This window comes from Mixophyes fleayi, chromosome 4, assembly GCF_038048845.1.
Source record: "Mixophyes fleayi isolate aMixFle1 chromosome 4, aMixFle1.hap1, whole genome shotgun sequence".
NCBI classification, from domain to species: Eukaryota; Metazoa; Chordata; class Amphibia; order Anura; family Limnodynastidae; genus Mixophyes; species Mixophyes fleayi.
The window spans coordinates 98,295,416-98,302,923 of NC_134405.1; the positions used below are offsets into that span (position 1 = coordinate 98,295,416).

Sequence of the window (7,508 nt, forward strand, 5' to 3'; positions counted from 1 at the left end):
AAGCACACACACACACACACACACACACACACACACACACACACACACGTGTGACCAAATTGGACAGGCCCAGAAGTGCAGTGGTCAGACCGAGCAGCCAAACCCGCCTGTGTACAGGTACATTAAGAGGACTAGCTGACTTTGGTGATTCTGCTGATAATACCGTTCAAACAACTGTTGAGTCAACTCATTGTCACATCCTGTCCAGTTTTGGAAACATTTTTTGGGGGAAAACAAAATTGTTAATATTCTAAAAAAATAAATAAAAAAATAAAAAAAGTGTAGGAAACTAAGCATGTTCTTAAAATGTCTAACAATTACAGTTTAACACCACATTCTATTAAACTCTGTAGTATATTAAACATTTACTTGCGGTGCCTTCTTATTAATAATAATAATGCCATCATCTTTTATTTATACAGGCGTCACAAAACTTCCACAGCACCATACAATATACAGAAATATACAATACATAGAGAGCATTGATCAATAATACATTATTAAACTAAACATAATAAAAAAAGACTAGACATCTAGTAATTAACAGATCACACACAGATAACTTGGTAATGCAGATCAAATTATTTACAGGACAGTGAGCAAGTGAAATGTCCACGTGAAGTAGGCCTATAAGAAAACAAGGATAGGGAAACAATTCTAGAGGAACAGAGAGTGATGCTATAGTAGTAGGAGAACACGAGGAAAGAGGGCCCAGCTCGTGAGAGCTTACATCCTAAAGAGAAGGGAAGACACAAATAGGGCAGCACCAAGCAGAGAGTGGACGTGGTAGCACAGGCAAAGGAGGTAGGAGGGAGCAGGAAGAGACAGTCAGTGTGGTAGTGAGACAGGGAGCATTGATAGAGCGAAGCGTGCAGGAAGGAGTAAGGGTAGAGAGGAGGTGGGAGATGTAGGGGCAATCGGTTGAGGGCTTTCCAGGTGAAGAATTTAGAATCTCTAGGACATGGTGAGCCAGGGTAGCGACTGGCAGAGAGGGAGAGAGGGACAGCAGAGATAGATACAAAATATATGCAGAATTTAGGAGAGTGGCGTGTTCCATAGGTTTGTATTCTTAAAGAAAAGTAAAATATGATAGATTCTGCTAATTGTCCATGCTGACAGTTTGTGCTGAAATAGCTGGAGACTTTGGAGATGTATTTTATTTTGGAAGGAGGAAGAGAACCTTCACTAATGTAAAGTCTGAAGAAATCAAAGCAAAACATGTTGCATTTGCAAGACCAAAAGGTAATACAATCTACCTTATTTTGGCTGTAGTTTACCTTTAAGCATCACAAGGACTGAAGACAAGAAATTAAAAGGAGTATAACTATAAATCCCACAGCATTACAAATTCCCCAGCCAGAAATCTGAAGCTTGTTAGTGGTTCAACCCTAGATATTCTACCAAATCACACATTTCTTCTACAGCCTAATACCATTCAACGTCTAATGAACACAATATAAAAAGTGTTTCGGTCATCAAAAGAGGTTTAAAGGAAAAAGAGTAGTAGTAAGAGTAGTTCCCAGTCAGGGAACACTACTTTTATCCTTTAAAAGCACATTTACCTGTGAACAAACAGCATAAAGGCATTGTCTGCGGTAGCTTTTGATCAAACAGGGTTTTGTGTAAAAATAGTTTGTTTTTCCCTTCACGTTACTCCCTCACAGCTACAGTAGCAGGGTCCAGCCTCACAGGACTAGAAGGCATCTGAACAGAAGGTCACATACATTATGGAGGTCTCAACAAGTGTGAAAGAAGATGGAGACTGTTACTGATCAAGTCAGTAATAAGCAACTACCAGGATATAGAATTGCACATTTTCTGATACAACTGAGCATTCACTTTACTGGTCTATATTATTGTGACATTTTTCAAAAGGAAATTAGACACCCAATTAGTTTAGTGTTTTTATGCTGTCTCTATGTTGATTCTATTTAATCTTTCATACCAAGCTGTTAATATGAGGGGTTTGTCTGAAAGCAGCCACTTTTTCTATCACCAGACACATCAACTAAGATGCATTGTTATCATAGTTTCCACTGTGTATGTCCTACATAATATTTTGTCTTTATGTAAAACGGCAGTGTAGCAACAGGATCTGCAAATTCACAATGGAGTCAAATAATAAAATTTTGCCATAGTACCATAAGTCTTGGTTATTGTTTAACTGCAGATAAGCAATATGGGACGCAAATAAAATTCATAAAAATAACAGAAACAAAACAAATTACAGCTTTGATCACTTAAATTACAGTGATCACAGACATTTTAAAAAAAAGCTCCTGTTAAAATCAAAGATAAAAACTTTGGTTTTAGCAGAACATTGAAATCCTCCCTGCAGCACAGTGGACCAACGATCACACTGTTGGATGCTCCAGACAAAGTTGATATGAAGTAAATTAAGCCAAACTAGTCCAAAATGGTGTACAGGTCTGTTTGTGGACATTATTTTATTTTTGCCAACGACGTGAAGAGGACATTCAACAGGCCTCTAACAGCACATGTTGAATGCTTGATTCCAATTCTCATGTTTAACAGCCCTTAGTGTGGGCAAGGGTCAGCATGCCCCCCTCTGTAAGCCAATCACAATCTGTGCTAGCATGTCTACTATGTAATGATTTGCAGGAATTAACTATTTTAGACACTCTTTAAGCATAACTTACATACTTGTTGTGTAGCAATATCAGATGTAAAACAATGCAAAAAAGTAAAGTTATGGAAAAAAAACCAAACAGAAACGGTAAATAAAAGGTATGAAATCCGAGACTTGTAAAAACGCAACATGATGCACTTTAAGGACCGCAAGGGTGACTCTAACCTTCAAAAGGACTGCAAATTACCCTTAATATCAGTTATAAAGTGAAAATACATTTAATCACAGAAAGACAACAATTCAGTACCATCAGCAGACATTGTAAACAAGTGTTACAAGCAAATCTGAAAATAAAGCAGAATAGGGGCTGGTGGCTGCAGGTGAAGGGCCGTCTGCTGCCCATCACTAGTTTAGCAATTGTTACACTGAAGCACATTAATGAATGAGAAGTTACTGATGTTTCAGCAGATAACTAGCATGCTGGAGACTTGGAGTTTCACAACATCTGGAGAGCTACAGGCTAAGGGCGAGAGCTGAGGTTGTGAACACGACCCAAGGAGAGGGATTGTCCTAAAGTTGACAACTCCTTTGATTCATGGTGGAGGAACCATTGGATTACCAATCAAAACTGGGGAAGGGAATGGCCATGCAATAAACTCTGATAGTGGACAACTATGTATTCTAAAGGTTACCCACTAGCTAAACTAGTGCTGCAGATAAGTGCACACAAGGCAGGACAATCTGTAATGTTCTGATGTCAGATTTGTTTTCTAGCATGAAATAAAAAAATTTTTTTAAACATTCTGCAATGATCAGCTCTGTCATTGCTTTATTTTTGTGCTTTCATGGAGATTACCTGAAAGAAACCCACAAAACAGGCTTGAAAATACATAAGATCAACAATGAGTGACAGAGCAAGACCTGGGGCTAGATTTACTAAGCTGCGGGTTTGAAAAAGTGGGGATGTTGCCTATAGCAACCAATCAGATTCTAGCTTTCATTTATTTAGTACTTTCTACAAAATGACAGCTAGAATCTGATTGGTTGCTATAGGCAACATCCCCACTTTTTCAAACCTGCAGCTTAGTAAATCTAGCCCCTGAGCTTTTTCTTCTCCATTTACTGCCAATAGTAAAGGAACAGTGTATTTTCATCCAGTTCATATTTCAGGTCAGGCTTTGATAATTATTTAATTAAAAAAAAAAAAAAAAAAAAAGTAAATATATGTACATGGGTAAACCTATACAAGTGTTATTTTGTTGTATACATTCCAGACACAAACACATGAATAAAGTAAACTAGTTACATTATGCATTTTCCACTTTTATACAGGGAACAGGTCAGGTGTGTACACAAATGTTGTAACCAGTATGATACAGCAAGGTACCCCCACTGGGTTTAAACAAAACCCAATTCAAATGCAAGTGAAGCTGCAGGTCAAAAGCAAACACATTTGACATGCAGTTAACAAGGGTTTTAACCTGCATGCTGAGAGATCACTGGATGTCAATTCAATGACCTGAAGACATTTAACTTTACATTAAACGCAATGAATGGAGCAGGCAGCATTTGGAAAACCAAACACTACTGCAATGCTCCTGAACGCAATTAGTGGGTATGGGGCCATTGGGAATAATGCTTTCATTTTCAGCACACATTTTCAGTATTAGCTAATATAACACAAAAAATAGCTGCCGGCAGGTATGAGATGTATGGGAATCAGTTATCAGAAATAAAACTTTTTTTGATAAAGGTATAAAAAAAAAAGCACCAAGATAAGAGGTTCAAATTTATTTTTAAAAACATTTTTCTGGTAGCGTAAAGGCTCTTCAACCTTTCTGTAGAGAAAACAAACACACCCAGCAGGTAGCCACAACAGCTTAAACTAAAAGAAAATCTGATGTTTACTGCTGACCATATGTTAAAATCTGATCTTCAGACACAATATTTCTTCTATTTTATTTTTACGCAACTGTTAGTTCTCACACAATGTGATTGCAACTTGCTTTAGGTTTAGTTTAAACCATGAAAAATAGCTACATCCAAGCCTACATATATATATATATCACACACCAGCGGTCATATCTAAGGGAGCTTAATCTAACAGTAAGAAATCTTGGGCCGTCACTTGTTTACCCCGGGTCACAGTACTCAGACAATATTGACCATATAACATTCATGTGTTCTAATAAGGGCTACAATTCCCACTTCCATTAATGACTCCCCTTAACAGATGATTGTTTAGAATACATGATACTTAAATACTGAGATTCTAACCTAGTGAGAAAGACAGAAAAAGTTTTGGGACTTTGCCTTAAACTATGGGGCGGAGTAACTGTATCCATATGTTATCCACAAAGTATAATAAGACCTTAAATTCCCACTATCAGGAATTACTCCCCACAAAAGTTATACATTTTCTAAATACAAAGACCCTAAACAATTGAAAGGAACTGATTGCGATGTTCCACGGAGTGCCGCTGGAACGTACTCCACGACTGTGCAAATCTGGGATGTTGCACCATCGTGGAGTAAGCTCCATAGTACCCGGAAATTAGTACAGAAACTGTTTTGGGACATTATTTTATACCCCGAGACACTACTACCTATGTTGGCATTAGTTGGTTACTGTGGGAACTTTAATTACCATGTGCAGGAATGGCTCCCCACAACTCTAAAGAACATGTTTTAGCTTTTAGTTTAAAATGCAAGTTTATTTTTAGCATTTGTCTTTTTAAATCACTATTTCTTGTCTATTCAGCCACAAACAAAATTGCTTTTTAATAAATGTTTTTATTAAAAAAAAAAAAAAATTAAAGTGTGTGGAGTTTCAGGAAAGTGGATGTTGAGGATAGATAAGAACAAAAAGAAAAAGGCTTGTCATGAAAACACAGGCAAAATATGTTACCACTAGACAGATTTTTTGGCTTACAAAAAATAAGGTGAAGAGAGAAGTTGGAGATGTGGCAGGGATAAATGGAATGTGAGGAATACAAAACACAATGTCAGATTCAATATATGCATGTTTAATTTCAGTTCTACACTACAACACAGTTTGGATCCTTATCTTTTCCAAATTATTTGCTGAGTGTCTTTCTTGGGCTCACAACAGAGATAACAAAAGAGACTGTTTGCTTGCAACTGTAACACAACAATACCTAAAAAGGTAACACACCCACTGCTTAGTAATCAACAGATAAGGCACAATAGAGGAAGAACTTGTGTAATATAGCCTATAGGTAAGCACGGGTCTAAAGAGAAGTCATCGTTGCAAAAAGTATACAGCCAATGGGGATTGGCTGTACACTAGACAGAACAAATCCTGCAATTATTTATGGCATAAGAGTCATAACACACTTCAAAACTAAACAATAAAAAGGAAGAACACTCAGATATATAGACCGTGGGAAGAAAACAGTAAGTTCAGCTGGCTGCATAAAGCCACTGAGTTACTACACCAGCGATTATAACCCCTTTTAAACGGATAAATATCTGAAACGCAACCTAAAGATAAAACATGTACTTAACTGAGTGACACGTTCAAACAATTCCCCTATCAAGTGGTAGTAAATAGCTACCCACTCCATCCAGCTGACTGGTTACTATTACATTGCCACGGTGTTACAAAGACCTATAGCAATACAAAACATCAGGAACCAATAAGCAATATTATTAACTATCAAGCGCTTAACAGGGCATAAAAATATAACCAATCCATCATAAATTAGAATATGTAAACGAATATCTTCTCCGACAACCTCCTGCACACATACTTAATAACGTAACAGTTGGACCATAGACGGAGTGAACATAAACAACACTAATTTACCTTAAAAATTTAGTTCCAAAGGGGTCCAAAAAAAAAAGAAAATCACCCAGAACGCCTTAATCTGTAGGTAATTGCGGCCATTCTTTCCCGCGGTTGTCTATAGTGTTCTGTGGCGTTCCAAAGTCTCTGTATATAACTTTTCACTTCTGTTGCCAGTTCCAGACTGTACAACCCCCTCTTCCTCCCTTCCTCCGATCTTCTTTATGTGGGACGCTGGAGGCAGCGTCATCTCCCGTCAAAGCCAGTCCAGTCTCCAAGCACCCGCCCCTACCACAGCCCGGGCAGGGGAGGAGACGAGTGTCAGACTGATAATTAAAATAGATAATGACGCTCACAAAACTCACTACAGGAACCTGCTAGTTTGTTAGTCACTTAACCGCCCCGTGAGTAATCCACGCGTTGCGCTCTCCGTGGCTGTTGGACGCTGTTTCCTGCGGTTTAGACCCGATAGTTTCTCCGCTGGGAGCTGTGGAACGGTCGGGAACACCCAACGTTCGTTCGGAACGTTCTGTATTCAGGGTTCTAATTAGAAACACCGGGTTCAGGTTCGAACTACAGAGCGCGTCTCGGAGCACCATGAACTCACTACCCCGATTGGTTCGCACTGTAGCACAACGTACTACATGCTGTACGCAGAGCTCCTATTTCCCCTATCATAACCCCAAACCCTCCCTCCCCCCCCCATCACTTCCACACGGGTAACCGGCAGTTCTAAAGGTGCGCACTCCGGCTGTAAAGGAAAGAAAAGGAAAGGAAGACCGACAATCCGGATGCCGCGGTCTTGCTAGAGTAGCAACGGCGACGACAACAGTATCTGATAGGAGAGGGGGGACCCCGGCAGCTCTCCTTCCTCTGAATCCCCCTCCTCTTCCAGGCGGCGCGCAGGGCCGCTCTCACGTCACGCGTTGCCCGAGCTGTGCTGGGCTTCTCATGCTGGCGGGGTGCACAGAGTGACGGCTGCTCCTCAGCCACGGGCAGGAGAGGGTCCAGTAGACTCGGATCATCCGCTAAGGAAAATATCTTGTCAACTACAGATGCATCAATTTAGGGATATTGGGCCTCGTGTTCCCCAGCGAGCTTGTTTCCCGT

At 39.6% G+C, this 7,508-nt stretch overlaps 1 protein-coding gene across 1 annotated transcript in view; it reads right to left on the reverse strand.

Annotated features, from left to right (window-relative positions):
• FURIN (furin, paired basic amino acid cleaving enzyme) overlaps window positions 1–7,073 on the reverse strand; it is a 119,599-nt gene extending 112,526 nt beyond the window's left edge. The window contains exon 1 of the mRNA XM_075207833.1: window positions 6,420–7,073. The gene's annotated coding sequence lies outside the window, so the exon portion shown is untranslated. The remainder of the gene's footprint in view (window positions 1–6,419) is intronic.
• Window positions 7,074–7,508: the final 435 nt, after the last annotated feature.